Source organism: Amblyomma americanum, chromosome 1 (assembly GCF_052857255.1).
Source record: "Amblyomma americanum isolate KBUSLIRL-KWMA chromosome 1, ASM5285725v1, whole genome shotgun sequence".
In the NCBI taxonomy this organism is placed as follows: Eukaryota; Metazoa; Arthropoda; class Arachnida; order Ixodida; family Ixodidae; genus Amblyomma; species Amblyomma americanum.
Window position 1 is genome coordinate 210,448,406 of NC_135497.1, and position 24,418 is coordinate 210,472,823.

At 47.9% G+C, this 24,418-nt stretch overlaps 1 protein-coding gene across 9 annotated transcripts in view; it reads right to left on the reverse strand.

Moving 5' to 3' along the window:
* cac (calcium voltage-gated channel subunit cacophony) overlaps positions 1-24,418 on the reverse strand; it is a 530,251-nt gene that overhangs the window by 313,610 nt on the left and 192,223 nt on the right. The gene's annotated exons all lie outside the window — the stretch shown is intronic.

Below are 24,418 nucleotides of genomic sequence, written 5' to 3' on the forward strand. Positions count from 1 at the left end.
TATTCGTATGCATGAAGGAATTGATCTTGGAACGGAGTGAATCAAGAACTGCCACGCCGCCCGGTACAATTTTAATTTAGACAACAGCGTCGACCCAACAGGAAGAAAAAAAAGGACCGAAATGTGCTCGGTGTGGATGATGTTTTCCAGCGCTGACAATTATGTACGCTTCCATCATCCAGTTGGACTGCTTGAGCGAATCAATTTTTACTCTTTTTTTTTAGTTTTTGCCCCCACCCGCTCCGTGCCGCACCCGCTCATTTGGTGCTGAGTTCAACATCACAAGATCGACAGTACCAGGAATTCGGGACAGCACCCAGCCAGTGCCGCTAACCCTGGCGGCCTATCACGTTCTGTTCTGCAGCCACTCGGTCATTCTATTTTTTTTTACGTCACGCACGATGTCAACGCACTATTACTGAATGTTCAAAGCCATGCGCCCCGTTGTGCCAGCAAAGAGAGCTATTGAAGCGCTTGTCCCCAATTCCTGGTAGCGATCTGTCCACGGCGGCCGCGTGTCGTTGGAAGCGAACCGCAAAAGTGCCCGCGTGCTACGCGACGTCTGTGTGCGTCGGAACACCTCAGGCGCTGTAAATAAATCGGGAGCACCCCGCTAGCACACGGGCTGTTTCGGGACGTTAAACCCCAATTACCTACGCAGTTTTCTGTAGCGACAGAGCGACTCCCTTTCACTCTTCCTCAGAAAAATTTACCTGTTGCCAGATTCAAATCGAAACGCCGGACGTTTACTCGAAAAGATTACTGCAAATTAAAAGCGAATTACCTCAACCACTTCTAGCGTTCACACTGCCTTACCTTCGCTACAGTAACTGCGGTAAATACTATCTACAACTAATGCTCTTGTTGCTGATCACTTAGTGATGGCATGGCTCCAAATAAAACGAGAATTTTTTTGGGGAACAAAAAGCTGCTCTTTTCGGAGCGATGGGAAACAAGAAAACAAAAAGACATGATCTAAAGGGCTTGTAAATGAGGTGTTTTAGCGGCGCTGTCATCGACAGCGGCGCTGATGAAGATGAAGCTGGGAGCGCGAACTGGCTCGCGCAGAACAGAACACATTCGGCAACCGGCCTGGCCAGCAACGTCGACAGCCCGCTCTGCCGGCTCACCAGCCGCGGCTACCGGGACCTCCAATAAATGATGATCCCCTTCCGCAGTGTTGCGCAGTTATTCTAGTCAACATTGAAGCTGTGGTGGACTGCTGTGCCAAAAAAATTAAAACTTAAGGAGTTCGTTCATTTAGTATTATGTTTCAGTTTCAAATATATTTGAGGTTGAACCACATAAACAGCGCGAAACCAGAACGGGACAAGATAGGGCTCGCACTAGCGTGACCCCTGACTTTCAACGGTTTTTTCTTACTGAGGCTCGATTCATGCACACAGCGTACATGAGTGCGTATATAATTCGAGCAAAAAATAAGCAGTTGGAAGTCAGCACCCGTGTTGCTGTGAGCCCTTTCTTGTCCTGTCCTGTTTTGGCGCAGTTTATGTGTTATGAACAAGCAACTCGCCCAACAAGCTTCAATTCTGGGATTCAGCCTTTACATCATATCTGTCAGTTGGTAAAGAGACCTAAGCGAACAATGTTCCGCTGTTCTGTTCTACATGAGACTGCAGCTACATCTGGTGAACATTCTAAAAAGGATTTCTTAAACAGCTTCTATTTCCTCGCTAACGTGTACGTACGGCTAAATATTTTCTTCCTAAAAAATTAGCTTATAGCACTATCTATTTCTCATTTCTGAAAATATTTCATAGCCGCAAAGTGCTAAACGTGGTGATGATCAAAAACAAAGCCGATTGCCTCTGAATATCCTCTCGAATCGCAACGTGCGCAGATACCGCGTGAGTGTGCTTCATATTTTTTAAAGATTTTTCTAGTGTTTGCCATATCACCTAGTCGAACTGAGCAGCTGAAGGCCGCCCGCTAAGCGATTGCGACTTACGGTAACTCGAATGCGAGCCTTCGAAGCTCGAAGGCTTCAAGCCTGTATCGGTTTTTAGCACCAAACCTGTCCCACGTGTGTATCTTATTTGTGTCAACTCCTGATCAAGTATCGTCTAGCCTTCTGGTGCAGTTTACTTTATAGATGTTTCTGAAAAGTGCACTGGGAGAGACGTAGTCAGACAGTGTCCGTGGAACACCGTTGTTTAGAGGCTGGACAGGTGACCCCCAGGTCGCTGCTCCTCGCATATTTCAGTGTTGCTCTGCATGCGCTCTCTTAGCTTCAGCACTGGTGGGAGTGCATGCAAAAGTATCTACCACCGGTAACACGCACCGGCAAGTGCCAGTCTTTGGGAAGCCAACTGAAGCAGCAAGCAATGCTGCATGTACGTAACAAGAATTCATGAAAAGGTATCTGTGTCAAACTTCTAGCATACCTAGATATACATTATGTGCATATTCTTGTTCTGAGTGTCTTGCCAATATTTCTAGTATTTCCGAAGAAAAAGGTTTCTTTCCACGTTTTTTTTTTCAGCATTGAAAATTTCCGGAAATTTAACATCTCTTCCAGCTACTCCTACCATGCTTAACAAAAATAAGCAATATCCTTCCAGAATCGCACATATGCGTGGACAGTACAATCGCTTCTTATTTCCACTGTCAGCGAATGTATCAGTCATAAATTCTTATGCCTTTTTGTAATCCGCCGCGTAAGAGAACAACGTTCCTCAGGTACTGTTAATCGCTAACAGAGGAGAAATACACTTTACATGACGCGAATTGTCTATCGCGGCGGGTCAAATTAGCAGAACCAAGGAATGATTTGAGTTTGGATGAGTTTCTCCGGTTGCTTTGAGAAGAAGGCAGTGGTTACTGGTGCGCTAAATCTTTGCCACATTAAGCTGCGCACTGGGCGGAGGCAGGCGCTGGCATGCGCCCGCATCACGTTGATCGAATGACACTAGGGGAGGCATGAGTGATCGGTCCGTCGCTGTTTGTCCCTAGGCCTAGCCACATCGCCTCGTATCCTTCCTTTCTGAAAGCTCTTGTTAGCACAGCGTTGAGCGGTAAGACCGTTACAGTCTTTCCTACCGGTGCACCTAAAAACCAGCGATAGGTGCCCTTACTGCGCCTGTTTTGGAAGCTGCAAAGATGAGTGTCACACGGAGCGTATGCTATACAGCTAGTGCTTTTTGTCCTCCATAGCGACGAACGCAACTTAAAATACGCCACAGATGCGAGCCTGGTCTGCGTGATCGCAATATGCATCATAAGCATTAAAGGGACACTAAAGGCGAATACTCAACAGATGAGCGTCTGAAGGTTGTAAATATGCCAATTTTAACAAGAAGAGAGCTTCGATTCAGCCAGAAAACAATGTGAATATGAAATACTAGCAACGCCCCTTCAGAATTTTGGTAATTCACCTGATCAAGTGGGTTCCTCAATCGCGAGTGGCTCATCGCCATCGCGTTAAACACTGTTCTGATGGCAATTACTGTATAAATAGGCAAGAAAGGCAGTGCGGCGCATGCACTGAGATTCGAGAATGCGAAGCATCGCTCGTTCCGGACGCCGCCCAGTCAACCTGCGTACTTCAGAAAGGAATCAAAACACAAACCCTCAGGTTCGCTGGGCTCCTTCTCAAATGAGGCTGCCATGGCTTAAGAAGGCGGCTGCATAACATGAAAACTGCAGAAGCATGCTCCAGTATGGTGGAGCCATTGATTCAGGTATATTGTAACAAAGGGCCATGTTATTGGCGGGCCAAGTTGTTTCGTTTTCGTCCGCTTTCAGTGATAGGACGAGAAAGCTGGGACGAATAGACGTCATAAAACTGCCGTAACGCCGCTCGCGTTTCGCGGGGGATGTAAATGGAGTAGGAAGTCGGGAACTTCACTTGCAATTTTCATAGCAACTCGGTGACCGTTTCAAACAGACAAACGATGTTTATGCGCCCGAGGGGTAATCTAAGAGAGTATTGCAGCTTATTGTTTACGCTGATATTTCCGCTTTGGTGTCCCTTTAAAGTTGATGAATGGGTCTCAGCGCGCAAAAACTGCGCCCTTGGAACGTGTTTGGGCTGCGCCCACTCCTCGCGAAGACGACAGATTGCAAAACAAAACAGAATGAAACTTTGTGTTTCCATTTTCGCGTCTGTAAAAACGCGGTTCTCCCACAGCCGCGCAGCCCGTTAAGAGAGAGGTGTGTGAGCCTAATACGAGACCAGGTGAGAAGGGAGGTGGAAGAGAACAAGCAAAATTATAGTGTGGCCAGACGAAGCTGCTGTCTTGCAGTTTGAAACGAAAACTGAAACCCGCCGCAGCACAGAAACTCAATGGGCTCTGAGGCATGCCGTATAACAGGGAGCCCAGCCGAACTCTTGGTCACCTGAGGTTCATGTACCGAAATTTGAGCACACGAGTGTTTTTGAATGTCTCCTGCATCGAAATGCAGCCACTAGGGACGGGCTCGATTCTTCGAGCTCATGCTCGCTAGCCAAGTGTTCGAACATTAAAAGTTAGGAAGTTGGCCAAACAATTTCACTAAATAATTGGCCAGGTGACTGCCAAATCGACTTCGCACCAATCGAATCGAAAGAAATTGCGGCAATTCCATATTTGCGCCAAATTCCGTATTCGTGATAACGAGACGCAATTGCGGTGGGGCCAGCTGTAAAACCCATTCACTGATAAAGCAAAATTCACTACGCTCAACGTTCTTCCGCACCCAAAACGCAGCAGGGTCCGGCCACCATGCCGTTATTATCATCCTTCTGGATGCCCGTGGTGTGCAGGGGCGTATCGTTAACACGGTAACATTGGATGCTGAACAAAGAAATTCAAAATTCAGTCTTTCAGAGCAACCCATCTTGAGAAGAAAAGTAGAAAAGAAATGTAGCGACAAGAAAACATTGCGCTCAAAGCTCATTTCTGCGTGTTGACATTTGACGTGGAGTCGAACTTTCACAAGCTTGACGACTGGTGTTGTACCCTGACAGTTGTCACAACCTCTTAAAAGAAGGAAAGGCAGATTAGCGCGATGAGCTTTGCGGTTGGTGAGAGATATGGTGGCAAGCTTTATGCTGGCTGAATTCTCGACGACGGAGCATCTAATGCTTCATGAATCGCAGGGTGATTCTAAACTTTCCGCTGTAGTTGCAGAACCTTTGTGCCACTTTTTGGAAGTGAGAAATGCAAGAACAAGAATGACACATCCATAAAATATGAACGTATACCAACTCGGCCAGCTTTTGGTTCCACCTCAGCGGCTTTGTCGGTGAGCCGCTCCTCTAGCTTTCTCGCCGAACCTTCTGTCAGCTGCTATACGAGCTCCCTTTGGAAATGTCTTCTTTGCAGCCAGTCTCGACGCTTCGAGACATGCTGTTGTGCTCAGCGCACTGAGGCTGTAGTCAGGAAGTGAGAACCCGCCCCCCCCTCCCCCCCAAAAAATAATCGTCCAGTGCATTAGCGGCATAAAGACTGCCAAATAGACGCCCTTGTCATCCTGCAGTTTTCGGGCTGAGATCTGACGCATCGGCAAAAACGCAACAGGTAAAAACGGCAGCTTTCGATCATTATTTCTTGTTGCGGCAGTGACTTTGTGCTATCCATAGGTGTAAGTGAAAGATCGAAGCTGGAAAGCGCGAAAAGAATGTCTTGTCTTTTGTATGAATATGTGCAAGAAAAGATGTTGGAGCTAATGGCGTGGTCGAGTTCTACGAAGGCTTCTACAAGCAATTGAAAAATCTTAATTCATTTGCAACTTAACTGTAAGTAAAAAAACTCAGAGAAGGCCATAGCTGGTTTATCGCATGAAAAATCTGACTATACATTATCGTACAGAGCTACCTTATCGGAATTGTGTAGAAGCCCGTAACACGGAGGATTCCCGTTAGAACACAAGGCTTAAGAAACAAGGTTGTTGCTCTCCTTAGTGGCACCAAACGCCGTTAGTTCTGTCAATTTCATCAATCGTTAAAAATAACTCATCACCCTGGCAGAGCAACAACCCTCTTTATATATATATATATATATATATATATATATATATATATATATATATATATATATATATATATATATATATATATATATATATATATATATATATATATATATATAAACCTTTTTCCAGAGCCTCCCACAGAAATGGCTGTTGCCTCAATAGCCATTTTGAAAAAGCGGCTCAAATTGGTGATGCATGGTCAGTACGTAATAGCGCATTAAAGACGTCATTCGCTGCATCCGCCTGTGTACCAGAAATTTCAAGATGCGAGTTGGAAAAGATTTTTTTTTAATTGCCGTCCAAATAGTCCGCCTGGGTATGGTGGAAAAGTACTTCTGCACACGCTGCGGAACGACTTTTCCGTAGTCTGATATTAAGCCTTGCTATGTTGCAATGTTTCTTGGGTGCCAGTATAATTACCGGTGGCTTAACAGCTGCTGTGGTTTTGTTTTTCCGCAAAGCAGGCAAAAAGGATAAAATCGAGTACTGCAGGCCTAATTCTTTACGACCTGCACTGTCTGAAGCTTTATAATATTTCCTCAGTCTTACTATCCTTCTTTCTGTGGTAAATCCTCTGTATTGACCGAGAGCCTGTTCGGTTTTGTTTATGGGCGGGGTTCAGTAAACCCCTCGCAGAATGTTGCTATTAACTTTTCATCATGTTGAATCAAAACTGTATTATTCACGTGCGCTGTATTTTCGGATGTTCGAAAGTTTTGATGTCACCGTTGGTTGCTGATATAGTCTAGAGTACATTATGAAAGCATAATGTACTCTAGACTATATCAGCAACCAATTGCACGTAATATTTACTGGCGATAACGACGTTTTTCAGTCGCAAGTTGCCACTGAATGTTTCCGTTTTTTATATGCTGAAGTATGACGCGGACAACCGTGGGTTCCATGGTTATGCAATCGTTGTCAATGTAAAAAAAATCACCACCTTTGTTTTCATTATCGCTATCCTAAATAAAATTCCTTTTACATAAACATCTTCAACATTCTCTTAGAAAAAATTTGAGAATTGAAAAATTGCATGATACTATTATGGAAATAATGAATGTAATGGTCCATTCTCCTGATATCTATCGAAATCTTTATTTTAGAGTGTTTCCATGGATCGTATCAAAAAGTGCAGACTGCCATAGAAAACCAATGGGGAACGTTTTTGACGATAGCAAGAACGCTAATCGAAAAAAAAATGCAAGAGTGCCGTCGGGTGATCTGCGGATATACTGATTGTTATAGTGAAATCATACATTATGTGAACAATTTGCCTTCATAAACGGTTTCCCGCTCAAAAATGAATTCTTGGGTACGTCGCATTGCTTTTGCATTAAGTACGCGCCAACTGGATAATCAGAATCAGTTCAGAATGTAACCCTACTTACATTTTTTCGCGAAATTTCAGTCAGTAGCTTGATTGGTTCTTGACATGAAATTTTGTCCCGGTTTCGGTAAATAAATTATGTGCACGCTTTGTGCTTTGTAAATGTATGATCTTACAGATTTTGGTTTTTGTTCGAATAACATGTGAAGCTGGGTTGACTGCATGTAAAAAAAAAACACACGCTGAATAATGTGGCCCTTGGGTTCTTCAGTCCTACCATTCGCAAATAATTATCGGAAGTTTGGGATTAACAATTGCAGTTTGTTGTATCTGCAAATGGTTGTCCTCGACTCACTACTTGTTGGAACTTCTCAGTTAGGAATGAATACACCGCCTTGCGATAGGTTAGGAGCCACACAAATTTTGTTGTTCCTTAGTCGGCTACAAGATACTCTGCTTGCTGCCATAAGTTGGACATACGTGCCTGAGGAATTTAATGAATTCCCGGATGAGATTTCTTTCTGTGGCTTTAATAAATAATCTACGGGAGTTGCTAAATTGGCAGTGGTAAAATTTTATTTCATATCACAGAGCGTTCACTGAAATAATCACTGCTTGTTGTGGTTCTGGTGAAACATTTTTATCGTCAATTTGCAATGGCGTTTCTTGGTTTCTTTTCTTGTTGCTCATATTTCACACATTCCTGTTAATTGGATGTCTAATTGTTATCTTCGTCATATTTAAGTACTGCAGGATAAGCCTACTCGTTAATTAGACCGGCCTGTTTCTCGTTTGTGTAGCGAAGTGACATTTATTTACGATTAACAATAACATTATTATGCGGTTTTATTTCCCAAAAACTGAAAGTGATTAAAAAATATCCTTGTTACTGTGACTATCAGTGAAAGAGTTTTTGATTTAATAAATATGAATACAAAAAAGTATTCTTTGCTGGTTCGTACAAAAGAGCGTAAATCGTCTTAGGGGAAAATTTCCAGTCTTCAACACGGAAACTGGACTGTTGTCTTCTAAAGAGGGCACTCGCTATTAGGGAAAAGTCATTAATCATCGTTGCTTTTCTCTAGCAGACGTCTGCTTCCCGAATGTCTGTAGCTGTCCAGTGAACGTCATTCCAGCGATCCAACCTCAATAACGAACGGGGATTAAGTCCCGGAATTTATGGCACCAAATGTCACCGTCTTCTGCCTCTCGTTCTTCCTTCGCTCCCTATTTCCACAAAGCGTTATTCGAGAGGGCAATCAAACTTTTTGCCAAACTCCTGCCCCCAGAAAACGCGGTGACGCAGCAGCTGACGCAAAGCGAGTGACGAGGTGCGTGCGTTCAACCACAAGACCTTGGGTTATTCAGGATGGCTTGCTTGGCTGCGCTGATTGCCCTACCAGGCGGTCGCTAAGCCTATTAGTGCTGGAAACGAAGTGCCACTCGCCTCGTGGACGTTCGAAATGGAGCGGCTGCAAGTGACGCCGCGTGCAAATGAGGCCCTACTGCGGCCGCCTCCCCAGTGCGAACCATCGCCTCACCACTTCTGGGTAGAGCGGAGCTTGCAGTACTCGGCTTTTGCTCGGTCTTCTCAATGGGCTGTGGTCGCGTTTTGGACTCGCCGCAGCTTGGTTTCTCGTGCCCTCTCAACTTTTATTTTTTACGCCGTCCGCTGAATACCGCACGGCCCCAATAAAGAAACCATCGCGAACAAGAAGAGAAATGTGATTAAATATGCGCCAGCAAGCGGATATATGTGATGCAGTTAAGTTCAAATCGTTCGTGTTTTTCGTCTTGTCAAACTTTAAAGTTGCCGTCAAAAGTACGTGGCGACAAACAAAAAAAAATTACAAGCTGCACAGGAATGCTGTTATAACCAGTGCCGTCTACCCCCACTTCATATAAAAAAGTAATTTAGTTTAACGTGTCAGCTTACATACGTGCGAAAGACAAAAATAAAGTATTTTTCTTCAACATCAGAAAGGCGAGAATAACCTTTAAGAAATGGGCTAAATTGTTGAAGGGTGCCGTAATTTACAGAATGTTGATAAGCCTATGTCCTTCCTCTGAAGGTTGATGATATCCATTGTTGAACAAATCACAGGTTTCCAATTTTTTCAACCCCATGCTGAGAATCTCGTTTTTTCTTAATCCACCCTTAGACTAAACAGTGTTTGCAACCCCGGCCTATCGAAAGTAATTATCCAGCTAACTACACTGGCGGTTGACATGAGCCCGACAAAAGTCGGGTCGAGCAGGCTGTCTGGCTGAAAACCCGCTGTCGGGCTCATGTATACGCTGGGGTATCGAACTAAGCAATCGTCAAGTGGGGCTGGGACAGCCCGACTGCAGGGGGTGGGCTGACTCGACCCGACCCTGCTGGAAGGAGCATGCATAGACGGTTTTAGTTCCGATGCCTGATCGCCGCCATCCTACTTTGCTGGTGGCGCCCCGTATGAGCCAAGCCTAAAAGCGAGAACCGGTGCCATCTTGTGCTGCGTGTACGGAGGTGATGCCGCAGCTACCACACGGTGCTTGTGAACGCTTCCCGGCAGCCTGGTGTTTCGCAGCGTTTCCGAACTGAGAATACGGCTCGTTTTGTTTAAATGGGGCAACAAACCGCACAATCCGAGTAAGAGGTCATTAGGGCTGCAGGGCGGATGCGGTTGTAAGCAGCGGTGGCGGCCAGAGCGACGCCGATGGTCCTAGATTCGCTAACTACCGAGATGAATTGTAACTGTAACTGTATTTGCAACTGTGCACACAAGCGTACAGCGAAGGAACCGCAGGCGCAGCTACTGATCGCGCGAAGCAGGTGTACTATATACGGCTCACCGCATTACACCTGCATCACACACTAATCACCGCGCAGTACGGCCTGTTTCATGTGCATATCTTCCGATGGTGCCTGTCACGACCTAAAGGTGAGCTATCTCATATCGCATGAAATAATTTGAAGTTAAGCAGGTCAAGTCACAGTCGTATCGTTTACTGTTTGAGGTTTCCCGCCCTGTTCCGGTGGACGTAAAATCATACGTCGTGCCTTTTACCTCCGGGGCTATACTGTGGCCCTGGAATGCTGATTTGTCCCGTCCATATCAGGTTACTGAATGCGCTGACGGGCATTTTTTCTCTTCCTGATCGAAGTCGGTGATCACGCTGAGCGGAACCAGGAGAAGGTCTCCCATTTAACGAACACTTATGAGACAGGAGCATTGAGATTTTGTACCGAAGTCAGGCTACGAACGTTTCAGTGTTCTGTGGGTACAATCACTAGTGCTGAGGTGTTGCATGCGTTGTCTTGTAGAGAAAGTTATTGCTATATTCACTATGCCACCATAATTCTTCAATTACTATTTACAATGGCTCATCATATACACATCCGCTGAAAATCGTCAAATTGGCTGATAACGTCAAGGAGTGACCAGAAATTTGCAGTTTGCGGACCTGCCCACTATGCGTTAAAGTCTTGATGCGGCCCTGCGATCACACCACTGATAACCAGGACACATTTATCGTTGCTGTTACGGCGTGGTCTCAGTAATTTAACGGTAACGAAAACAGTTTGTTAAACAACGATAAAAGTAGAAAAATCACTTGCCGTGCGCTCGTATCCCAGTGTCAACACCGGTACCGCACTTTCTTCCGTGCACCCGCCATCCACGAAATGGGTTGAACATATCCAAGAGTTCGTTACTGGTACTAAGAGTTTCCCGTTTACTCAAGACGTCTACCTGCCATTTAATACCAGGTCGGCGAGAAAACAGTTTAGAATAAACATGTCGCAACGGCATTGTAACTTGGGCAATGCGACTTCAGATTTCTTGGATTATTTGTGTAGTTCTCGATCCCGTAGTGCTGTCCCGGCCACCTTGCAAGCGAGGGCAGCATTGATAAAGAAATAAAACTTGATAAAATGGCGAAAGTGTCAAGAAAAAGTCTGCTCCGCAATGCATTAATCGCGCGACTGCACAGCCCCCTCGAGACTGGCAACAATGGACCAGCGGAAACGGAAATGTCTGATGACGCCCAATGCATGCATGCCTTCAATAAAATGGTGTATACGCTGCCGTGTGGGGCAAGCACCTCCTCTCCTGTCTCCTCTATAGTGTGGTTGGCGCTGCGCAGGAAATCAGAGGTAACCTGTTTCTGGTCACGTTAGGTGGCAAAATGGTGGTAAGTACGACTACGAGCGCGCGCACGCTGTGTGGAGTGGAGCAATGATTCAAGCCAATCTTTCTTGGCTTTTACAGAAACAAAATCTTCAATGAAGCACTGGACTGCAAGCATCAGAGGGAACAGGGCGTATTTAAAGAAATGGAACGTGAGATGCGCGCGATGGGCTACAATTCAGCTGGGAGCAGCTGCGTACCTGCTGGAAGAACTTACGCTTGTAAGCATTGATATAGTCGTCCTAGTGTGACCTCTCAAATAACGTATTCGTAGATTTTAGGTACTGTTGGAGCAGAACACTACTAACCAAACATGACGGCTACTTCATGATCGGACCAGTCGGCGCTGAGTCTCGAACGAGACCGCTCTGACGTGGGCCTTCGGAAGCGCCGGAAGCGAACGTTTTGACGGTACAGCGCCACGGCAAGAACCATATTGTGCAGACCCATCCATGACAACAAAAGCGCCACGAAATAGAGCTGATGTAAGCATAACATGAAGTTCAACACAGCAGCGGAGACACCATTGGAAATCAAAGCGAGCCACGGCCGGTTTTGAGGGGAGCGCGCACGTGAACGGGCGAACAGCAACAGCCGGACACGGGAAAGAGCACTTTTCGCCTGGCCGTTACTGCTCCTCTTCTAGCGTACGTGATTGTATTGCTTGCTCGACGCTAGGGGTAGCGGCGGTCCCTGCCCGACATAAAGCGGGTTCAAATAAATGCGGTCGTGTCGGACTGCTTCAACCCGACATTTGCGCGCCCGACTCGACCCGCAACGTCGGAATCATGTATACGAGGCTACAGTGTGCTTCGAAAGGATTTGTTCCAGGAAACTGGCGAGCTTCCACTGTTGTCAACTGACAGGCAAATATAGACTGAGATAAGAAGTCAGCGATATACATGAGCCTCAGGTAAAAATAGTGTAGCGGCATGCTCTGTGACATGAGACCGAACAGCATCACTGCACGCGATTCACTTGCCGTGACATGGCCGGAATATTTGTTCTTTTCGTACGAAAGATCTGGTTCTGATTGGTCTTTGCGATAGCTGTCGCCTTACTGTGTGTTATGATTTGTTAGTGGAAGAACCGAATTCGCGCACGAACCGCTTTGTGAAACTGGTTGCCATCCACAGGAGACTACTCATATTGCCATTAGAGAAACATGAATGGCTTCTCAATTCTTCAAGCCACAGCATCGAAGTTGTTGCGGAATCGTGATTGGCCAACATACAATTCAGGAAACAAAAATTATATTGGGTATGACAACTAAAAAAAATAAGAATAAAAGAAATTCTTGTACTTCCAAATACTGTGCCGCTGGCTATCAGCGCCCACGCCTTTTCGTAGTATTCGCAAGACCAGCAGCAAGATACCGTGGTGGCTTCCTTAACAGATACAACGATAGCCGGGCATACAAGGTGAAGGAATGCGAACTTGCATTAAGGGCACTTGACCCTCTTTGTTTTTACTGATTTGTACTGAAGTTTGATGTAAGTTGTTCTTGCTCTTGTGTAAAAATGCTCTTGGAATATATTGTTACGCGGTTAGTTCAGCAGCAGGAACAATGTGCCGTAAACAGAAGAAACACCAGAAGCCAGCACTAGCACTAGCTTCAGCGTCCTTGTCGTCGTCTACTGTCCAGCGACAGGCCAACTTCCTCTTCGCTTCGCGCCTGTGTACCGTAACAATACCCCCCCCCCCCCCCAACCCCCCACCCCACCTCCCACGGGAGAAGGCACAGTCCCGGGGCGCCTTAGGGGGTTGGGTGCAAGTGGTAGGGTTTAAGACGGGCGACGTGCACAAACACAAATTGTGTGGAGGGGGCCTCGGAAGGAGAGTGGGGGTGCAGCAGCGTGAGTTCGTAGGTAACATCGCTCAGTTGCCTCAAGACGCGGTAAGGACAGACGTAACGAGGAAGGAGCTTTTCACACAGTCCCACACGGCGTGCAGGGAGCCAGAGGAAGACCAGGGAGCCGGGAGGGTAGTGGACGTCACGATCATGAAGGTCGTAACGAAGTTTTTGAGCGGTCTGAGAAGCGTGGAGACGATCCCTAGCGATTTGGCGGGCGGCGTCAGCACGGGCAATGGCGTCACAAGCATAACTGCTAGCAGAAGGGTCAGAAGGCAGTAAGCTCTCAAAGGGTAGCAACGGGTCGCGGTCGAAGGGCAGGTAGAAGGGGGAGTGTCCGGTGGTATCATGGCATGGGGAATTGTAGGCGAACGTCACGAAGGGTAAACTGACGTCCCAGTCACGATGGTGGTCGGAGACATACATGGACAGCATGTCCGTCAGGGTGTGGTTAAGGCGCTCAGTAAGACCATTCGTTTGGGGATGGTAGGCCTTCGTGAACTTGTGACAGGTGGAGCAGGAGCGGAGAAGGTCGTGAACCACTTTAGAAAGAAAGCAGGGGCTTCGATCTGTAAGCAGATGACGAGGAGCGCCGTGAAGCAAGACGGCGTCATGGAGAAGAAAGTCGGCGACATCGGAGGCACAGCTGATCGGGATAGCGCGCGTGATAGCGTACCGGGTAGTGTAATCGGTCGCAATGGTGGTCCACTTGTTCCCGGAAGTTGATGTGGGATAAGGCCCGAGCAAATAGAGACCAACATGGAAAAATGGGTCAGTCGGAATGTTTATGGGCTGAAGCGGGCCACTAGGCGGGAGAGGGGGCGTTTTCCGGCGCTGACATTGATCGCAGGCAGCAACGTAACCGCGGACAGAGCGGTAAAGGCCAGGCCAGAAGAACCGCCGGCGCAGGCTGTCTCATGTGCAGGACACGCCGAGGTGCCCTGCAGTAGGAGCGTCATGAAGCTGGGCAAGGACTGTGCAGCGGAGATTCGTCGAGACGACGAGCAAAACTTTGGCGCCATCAGGGTGCATATTGCGACGGTACAGAATATCGTGATGCAGCACGAACAGGCTCAGGTCAGGATCGGAAGGGACGCTTCGGAGGCGGTCGATTATAGGACGCAGAGATGGATCATGGCGCTGCTCGTCGCCGATGTGCAAAAAGTCCGAGATGGACAAACACAAACGTCGGTATCATGGCTGTGGGAATCAGGAGGATCGACAGGATGGCGGGACAAACAGTCGGCGTCTTGGTGCAACTGGTCGGACTTGTAGACAACAGTAAATGTGTATTCCTGCAAGCGCAAAGCCAAGCGACCCAGTCGGCCTGTGGGGTCTTTAAGAGAGGAGAGCCAACACAAAGCATGGTGGTCCGTAACCAGGCAGAAGTGCCGCCCAAACAAATAAGGGCGGAATTTTGTTAACGCCCAAACAAGGGCAAGACACTCCCGCTCAGTGATTGGATAGTTGCGTTCAGAGGGAGACAGCAGGCGGCTGGCGTAGGCAATGACACGATAGTAATCGCGCTGGCGCTGCGCAAGGATGGCCCCAATACCATGGCCACTGCGTCGGTGCGAAGTTCCGTAGGCGCAGAAGGGTTGAACTGGACCAGCACAGGTGGAGCAGTGAGGACCACAACAAGTGCGGTGAAAGCGCGAGCTTGGTCAAGTCCCCAGGAGAAAGGCACATCTTTCTTCAAGAGAAAGGTAAGGGGACGGGCCGTGTCGGCGAAGTTCGGGATAAACCGGCGGAAATACGAGCAGAGCCCGAGGAAACTGCGCACATCGCTTGAGGAGCGGGGGTGGGGAACTCGCGAAGGGCACGAACTTTGTCAGGGTCGGGCTTGACACCAGAAGCATCGACCAAGTGGCCGGAGACCTTAATTTGGCGCTGACCGAAGCTGCACCTCTTGGAGTTGAGCTGGCGACCGGCGCGGCGGAAGACGGCAAGGATAGTAGAAAGACGGTGTAGGTGGCTTTCGAAAGTTGGGGAGAAAACGACAACGTCATCCAGGTAGCACAAGCACGTCGTCCATTTGAAGCCACGCAGGAGCGAGTCCATCATACGCTCGAAGGTGGCAGGAGCGTTGCAGAGTCCGAAAGGCATGGCTGAATTGGTACAGGCCATCGGTGGGGACAAAGACTGTCCTCTCACGATCCCGTTCGTCAACTGCAATTTGCCAGTAGCCTGAGCGGAGATCAATAGAAGAGAAATAGCTGGCACCGTGTAGGCAGTCGAGGGCGTCATCAATTCTCGGAAGAGGATAGACGTCTTTCTTTGTTATGTGATTAAGACGGCGATAGTCGACACAGAAGCGCCAACTGCCATTTTACTTTTTGACCAACACCACCGGGGACGCCCACGGACTGATAGAAGGTTCGATAATATTGTTAGCCAGCATCTTGTCCACCTCCGTCTGGATGACATGGCGCTCAGGAAGGGAGACACGATAGGGCCTTCTCTGTATGGGGCTGGCATCACCCGCATTTATGTGATGGGTCACGACAGTAGTTTGGCTGAGAGGACGATTTCAAAAATCTATGACGTCACTGTAGGAAACTAACAGGGTGGAGAGCGCGCTGGCGTGGTCAGGTGGCAAATCCGCTGCGATTATTGCAGAAACAAGGTCCGGACGTGAAGCTGCCGAGCAGGGGTTAGGGAGACCAGTCTGAGGCTCAGCTGCGAGAACAGAAACTGTGCATTCGGCCAAAGGAAATAGCGAGTGCGATTCCACAGGGTAAAACTTGAGTAGAGAGGCTGAAGTTTAGAATCGGAAGTTAGGTGCAGTTACCGATGACGGTCAGTACGGTGTGTGGAAGGATGAAGTTTGGCTGAAGGACAACGTCCTTGATTGAGTGAGTGACGTAGGCACCATCAGGAACGAGGGGAACCGGGAACATTGGAACGACTGCAGAATCGCGCGGCAGGCGAGTAAATTCAGCGGCACGTAAGCGGGGCGGCTTGGAATCGGCGCTTTCAGAACAGAGCGGCAGGTCCAAACGAACAAGGCCATTGCAGCAATCAATTAGCGCCGCGTGGGTTGTTAAAAAATCGATGCCGAGGTTCACATCATGGGGGCAGTGGTCGAGCACAGTGAACAGGACAGCTGTAGTACGACCGGCAATGAAAACACGCGCAGTGCACATTCCAACGACGGCAGCAGCACTGCTGTCGGCAACACGAACGGCTGGGGAAATGGCGGGTGTCACAACTTTCCTCAGACGACGACGAAAGGAGGAGCTCAAGATAGAAATTTGAGCGCCAGTGTCAACCAGAGCCGTAAGTGGTGCACCGTCCGCACAGATATCGAGAAGGTTGCGGCGAGGAGCGGGGGTCAGGAGAGGATTGGTCGTCAATGCAGCGTCACCTCCGGGAGCTGCATTGGTTAGTTTTTCGAATGAAAGCCAGGTAAGGGCGGTAAGTGCGGAGTGGCCGGGCGTTGAAGTTGTGGCGAACGGGAGCGACGGCCTGAGGTGAAGGCGAGCGGCTGTACCTGCGCAGGGCCGGAGTGTCGTTGGCGTGTGAGAACTCAGGACGGGAAGACATCTGGCGCGGGCCGTAATCGGCACTACGATCGTAATCAGAACGAGGTCCGTTGTCGGCACGACGATCATAGTTAGAGCTAGGTCCGCAGTCCATATGGCGATCATAATTATAACTACGGCGAGGTGGGGAATACCAACGGCTGTGGCAGTGGCGGGAAAAGTGGCCGACACGCGAGCAGGTGAAACAGATAGGCCGGTCGTCCGCGGGATTCCGGTAGCGATAATGCGGCGGAATGGCCGGAGTCGGTGAAGCCGTAGCAATCAATGGAGCGGTGGTTGGTGTACAGGGCGACGCAGAGGGCAAGCCAGAATTGAGACGCACGTTCGCGAACTCCTGGCGAACAACGGCATCGATAAGAGCAATCGTAGCGTCAGGCGGCTGAGGGGCGAAGGTGATGGGAGTCATAGCCTCCAGTTCTCTCCGTACAATTCGGGTTAAATTGGCAGGATGGGACGGCTGTTGCAGTGTTGGCAAGTCTTCGCAGGAAGATGTTGCCGCCGTGTTCGGAAGGCGGTCGAAACGGGGAGCACTGCGGCGGTGTCTGGCTTGCTCAAACTGCCGGCATACCTGGAGGAAAGAGTCGACCGTCGCGCAGTCTTTGCAGAGGAGCAGGTTAAAAACGTCGTCAGCGATCCCCTTGAGTATGTGGCCGACCTTGTCGGTCTCTGACATGGCGCTGTCTACTTTACGCCAAATGTGAGGGCATCCTCGATGTAAGAGATGTAAGACTCGGTGGACGACTGAGCTCGAGTGGCAAGGTTTTCTTTAGCGCCCGGTTTGCGTCCAATTGGCTTGCCAAATAACTCGCGGAGCTTCTCTTTACACGAGTCCCAAGAGGTAAAGTCGTCCTCATGCGTCTATAACCACACGCGCGCCGTGCGCGCCAAGAAGATCACGTTAGCAAGCATGAGGGCCGCGTCCCAGCGGTAGTGCTTACTCACACGCTCATACATGGCTAGCCAGTCTTCAACACCGACGTCATCGGTGCCACAAAAGGTGCCCGGGTCGCGAGGCTGTGCCACGACAACGGTCGGCGCTGGGGTTGACGCTGTGGCCGGAGGTGCGTTGGACGGCATAGCGATGGATTCAATGTGACGACCGCTGCGGAGGTCCAGGACGTGGTGTAGTACCCAGCACAACCTCCACGAAATTTCACGGGGTTAATTTAGCAGCAGGAACGATGGGCCGTACACAGCAGATACACCAAAAACCGAAACTTCTTCTTCTTCTTCTTCTTCTCCTCAAGTAATATGGCACATACCCACGTGGGGGGATTGGCCAAGGTATAGGGTAGAATGCCAATGAAGCATTTGCGCGGGGAAGGAAACGTCAGAAGACTGAATCAAGAAAAAAAAATTGGGAAAAATAAAATGAATTCAAGAGGTATGAGTCATCCGGAATAGAATCAATCTAGCCTTTTTGGACATGCGAAAGAATTTTGTGTATAGCTAACAGGATAATCGATTAGTTGCACTTATGTAATCGTGAAGGTAGCCGCATACACTGCTTAACGGGAATCCCTTGGCACTCGCACCGAACGATAGAAGAACTGTAAGAGACAGAGGCAGTCCAAGTCTCGAAAGAGGAACCTCCAGATATTGCTTTCTCTGAACCGCGAACCGCCGGCAAGAGAGGAGAAAATGATCGATTGATTCAACTTGCCCACATGATACACAAATGTTTGTCGCAGCGAACCCGCACCTGCATAAGTACAAGTTTAAGTGAGGGATTCTACATCGCAGGAGCGTCATGGACACTTCACAAAGCCTTGACTTACACCACCGGATATTCCATGGGTACTTTAGGTGTTGAAAGTCCACGGTATTCAGCAACGGATCACTCAAAGTGGCTGAAATATGTTGGAACCGCTGGAAACGTGAAGCTGCTAACAGAATGAGGTGAGGGACGGGATATATTACAGGTGCGCTGAGAGCTGACCTTGCCAATAAATCAGCCACCTCGTTAAAATAGACGCCTGAATGCCCAGGTACCCAGACCAAACGGATCTCGCGCACTGTGCTCGGAACAAAAAACCTAAGTGAACGAGTCAAGAAAGATTTTTCCGAATTTTGGAGAGAGACAATAACTGAAAGGCAGTCTGTGAGAATAAGAACCCGTGCGACATGTCTGGGAATTTTGAGAAGAGCCAAACCAATGGCCAAAAACTCTGCGAAGAATATAGGAGTATAATCAGGGATACGAACGGAGTAGCTCCAATCTAGATCCTGCGAATATATGCCAATCGCCGCCTTCTCACAGCTGCCGGAGGCATCAGTGGAGAGAACAGTATGATGTGGAAAATTCTGTAGGTGTTCAGAAAGAAGACCATTTAGGGTATGTGCGGGCATATGCTTCGCATGGGACGGGAAAATAAAGTCGTAATAGAAGACGGGATCAGCCTGCGTGTCAGCAACTCGTTGCAAGGAGATCAGATCAACCTGAAGCGGAGCTAACAGATTCTGCGTGAACCTAACTTGCGGAAGCTGATAACGTGGCCAGTGATTAGTCAAAAAAAGGTGTGGTTGGGATACAAAAATTGGAACACTAACGCCTGGGGCCGGGTCAAAAGACTTGAGGAAAGTACGCACTGTTAGAAGTTGGAAGCGGGAATAGAGGTTGGGGATACGCGCTTCCAGATAAAGGACAGCGTTGGACGCTGATTTTGGGAGCCCGAGGCATAGCCGTAGGGCACGTCTTTCCAGTAAGGCTAATGGCTGCAGCTTGTAGTTCGCGCTACCAGAGAACAAGGGGCAACCAAATTCCAGAATCGGTCTCATATAAGCCTTATAGAGCAACAGTAGCGTGTCACGACGCATGCCAAACTTTTTATTGCCAACTCGGGTCAAACGGCCCAGTGCACGTTCCCCTTTAATAACATTATTCTTAATATGGTGTCGCCAGTCCAAATTTTGGTCATAAGTAACACCTAGGTATTTAACCGACTCCACCTGCGGAATTGGAGTGGAGCGGTAGGCTAGCGAGATGTACATAGGAGCGTCGGGTGGAAATACCAGCACGCCGCATTTGCTGACATTAAGTGATAAATTGATTTGGTCCAACCAGACTTCAAGAGCATTCAGATATGCCTGCAAATACCCGTAGAGCACATGAATATCATTTGCTGATGCGAAAAAAGCTATATCATCTGCGTATACATAAACTGTAACGTTAGGATGAATGGGGATGTCCCGAACTAATATGTTGAAAAGCAGCGGAGAAAGAACAGAGCCTTGCGGCACACCTCTTGATTGACCATAGGTATTAGAACAAAAAGATCCGTCTGTACAGAAGAAAAATCTATCTTTTAGAAATTCACAAATCCAGGCGTAGAGGTAATGCGGTGGTTGTAGTTGAGCAAGCTTGTTAATGAGGACTGTGTGCTCCACGCTGTCATAGGCCTTTGCAACGTCAAGCGTCACCAAGGCCGAAACTTCTCTCTGGCGCATTGAGAGTCGTATTCGGCTCTCGAGATCCACATGCGCGGACCATATGGAACAACCGCGACGAAAGCCAATCTGTGCGGGGCTGAGGCCGTTAATATGATGAACATGCTTTGTGAGGCGACTGTGTACTACTCTTTCTATTAGCTTTACTAAATTTGAGGTTAAAGCAATCGGCCGAATATTGTCTAATTGAAATCCATTGTCTGCATTTTTTAAAAGTAAAATTATTTTCGCAATTTTCCAACTGTGAGGAATCCAAGAGGTTTCCAATGACGCATTTACAATATCTAGAAGGTGAGTTGGAAAGTCGTGCGCTAAAATCTTTAACATGCCCACAGTAATCCCGTCAGATCCCGGAGCAGCAGAGTGCATCGAGGAAACAATTTGCAGGAGCTCCGACACGTCGACCTCAGGATAGTCCTTGTCGTCGTCTACTGTCCAGCGACAGACCAACTTTCTCTTCGCTTCGCGGGGTAGTGTTACGGTACACAAGGCGCGAAGCGAAGAGGAAGTTTGTCTCTGGACAGTAGACCACGACAAGGGCGCTGCATCAGCTAGTGCTAGTGTTGGTTTCTGGTGTTTCTTCTGTGTACGGCCCATCGTTTCTGCTGCTGAACTAACCGCGGAACAATATTAGCATATGTATGCTTGGTCAAGGTAAAAGTAAAAATAGCCACAGCGCTAAAGTAATCACAAATCGGACAGTTACGACGATAAACTATCCGTGATGCATGGGTGAAGTATGGCATACGCAGGTTACCCGGGTTGAATATGGTCAAGTTTTAGAGCACATGGAATGCTGCACGCGAATCTAATGAACTGCTGCTGTCTGTGGCGCATTCCAGTCACTTGCCTTTGGTGTTTTATCTTTCAGTACATGATTGAAAGCAATTAGCGAACTCTTTAATGATTTATGTAAAGAACGAGCTGTCAGTTATAAGGTTGTCGAAAGCATTAGCCATTTCAGGGGACCGTGCATAATTTTGACCCAAAATAAATATTTTTCCGCCTAAATAGCATACCCAGTAAGCAGAAAAGACAATTATTTATTTTATTTTAGATTCTTTAGTTGATTATATAATAAACTAAATTAGTTAAAAACTGTCAAAACAGTTCGGGACTGTACAATTATAATACCAGGGTTTTTGTAATCAGCAGCCCAGGCACCGGGGAATCATTACCTTTTTGGAAAATGCACATGAAGCATGAAATTCAGCAAAAAAGAAAAAAAGTTACGTAAGTCTCGTCATCAGCGTGACTACACCCACTGCAGGGCACAGGCCTCTCCCATGTTTCTCCAGTTAACCCTGTCCTTTGCCAACTGCGCCCACCCTATGTCTGCAAACTTCCTAATCTCATCCGCCCACCTAACCACTGCCGCCCCTTAAGTACGTAAGTACTAGCGGCAAAACTCGGCTGCAAGAAAATGGGGGAAGTCGTGCTACCAAGCTCAATGTTTTGAGAAATATTATTTACTGCGTTCGCTAGCTGGCATATAAAGGAACCCGGTTCACAATAGGAAAGATGCTAAATTCGCCTGAGGTAAAGAAGCTAATGCTAGGTAGGCACTCTGAGAAAAAAAGCTGCGACTTCGCAAAGCACACAATTATTTACAAAGCTCCTTGAAGGGTCGTTGAAGCCAGAACTTGTCCCTTTTTTGTGACGCTTATGCATTGGCTTCGAGTTGGCGGTGGCTTATTAGTGACGAACGTTGGCAATGCCTTCAAATGCCGTGCGAGAAGTCCTTAACCAAATAACGGCCCTGGTAAGGTCATGACAATCTGTGAGCAGAACGCCTTCCGCTAGTAAACGAAGCTTGACAAGGCAGTGGAGCCTCTCGGTCTCCACCTCGCGTTTGTACAAAGTAGGGGAACAATGCCTTGAAACATACGAACGCACTACGTAATCTAACGATGCCACTGTCTCAACGTAATTCTGGATTTCGCACTTTGCTTTCTCTTCTGACCATTAGTTACTCGTATTCAGCAGCCCGGTAGCTTTGGCTGCATCGGACGGATACTGACCTGTTTGAGTTAAAAACGAACTTCGAAAAATTAATACGGCATACATTTATAAAATTTTTCTTTTCGGTTTCAACCGAAAACTCTAGGTCCTAGTTATAGTCTACTGAGTTGATTTTTGTCTACTGGTCGTTCGTAGGCGTTGGTAGCCAAAATATCTATTCAAGACATGGGTATATGAACACTAAAAATTGGCAGTGGCTTAACTCGGCTATGACAGGACATACGTAGCGAGAGGTACGTTTCCTTGGCTGAGCTTGTTGTGGTCACCGTATGTTTAGCAATGACAGACATAGGCTCCATCTCGGCGGCTATATGCGCCGTCTCTTACGCTCGGCAGTCTGGCATCTCCGTTTGGAAAGCCGTTCCTCTCTCTGTTCGGGCGTCTCCGTTGCTCTCTTCGCCTTCTTACGATCATACTCTCTTTGTTGAGCAACCAAGTGGCAGGCGACAACCTCAGGATCGGAAGAGTTAATCTTCTCTTGTGTATACCGCCGTTTAGCAGCGTCTGGACTTTTTTTTTCAAGCGATGTTTATTGCCTCAGGGCATAAAAATTATGAAATAAGAGATGAGTAAGATGCTTAAATAAATGAAGAAAGGTGGGCTGATCTAATGAAATAGAAAAGTGAACGATGATATGGACCCTGTGTCCAGGCAGTACATGGATTCTTCTCTGCATCCATGTCAAACATTGTGATGTAGACGCCCATTACATCTCCGCCTTTTATGCGCAATGCTGCGCATGAGACGCGCGGTTGGGGTGATAGAGCGGCGTGCGGCAAGGCGGCGACGAAGCGCGCAGCGCGCTTCGTTCCGACGGTGGAGCGGGCGCGCGGCCGCGGCGAAGCGCACGCCACACTTGCTGCTCCTCTCCGGTTGCCATGGTAACGGCGCATGCGCACAAGTGGCTTCTAGCATGTACCGCGAAATGCTCGACTGGTAGCCCAGTGTACCTCTCTCTACAAAATATAGGTATCATTCTTCACTAGGTAAAACGTATGCCTCACTACCACCGCGAAAATAAAACGCTCTGGCACAACTGCAGGGTGGCGAGTGACAGCAGAGCGCCTGGCGCTCCCGTGGATGGATGGATGGATGGATGGATGGATGGATGGATGGATGGATGGATGGATGGATGGATGGATGGATGGATGGATGGATGGATGGATGGATGGATGGATGGATGGACAAACGGACGGACGGACGGACGGACGGACGGATGGATGGATGGACGGACGGACGGATGGATGGACGGATGGATGGATGGATGGATGGATGGATGGATGGATGGATGGATGGATGGATGGATGGATGGATGGATGGATGGATGGATGGATGGATGGATGGATGGATGGATGGATGGATGGATACGGCTGAACCCTTTAAATCGGGCGGTGGCTCAAGCCACCTAGTCATGTCTTGTGAAAATTTACTCCTGTCTTGCTTTTAGCCACCAATCAGATAACCTTCGCTTGGTTACTCTAACCTCTTAAAATCCACTTTCCCTTCACTATCCCTAAACCCCAATGCCTTGGGTAAGTCAGCCCCGCTGCTTTCCACTGTAGGGTGAAGCCCTTTACAGAAAAGTATCAAGTGTTCAACCGTTTCCTCCTTCGCTCCGCCCGCAATGAACAAAGTGTCTATCTCATGGTACCTGATTCTATACGTCTTAGTCCGCAAAACTCTAGTCCTGGCCTGAAACAACAAAGAGCTTCCCCTACAATTATCATAGATATTTTCTTTGACAATTTCCTGTTTAAAGGTCCGGTATGTTCCCAGTGCCGATTTCGTCAGCATCCCTGTTTTCCACAGAGCTCTCTCTGTTTCTTTAACCTTTTTCTTAACCGATAATTGCTGATTTGCCCCCTTACTGCTGTCCAGATATTTGCTTGTCATTTTTCTAGTTCGTTTTCTCCATTTTGTGTCAACATTCTTTATATACAGGTATCTGAAAACTTTCCTAGCCCACTGCTTTTCCTCCATTTTTCTCAATCGTTCCTCAAATGCTATCTTACTGCTAGCCTCTCTGCTCTCGAAAGAAGCCCATCCCATATCACCCTTTACCCCCTGATTTGGT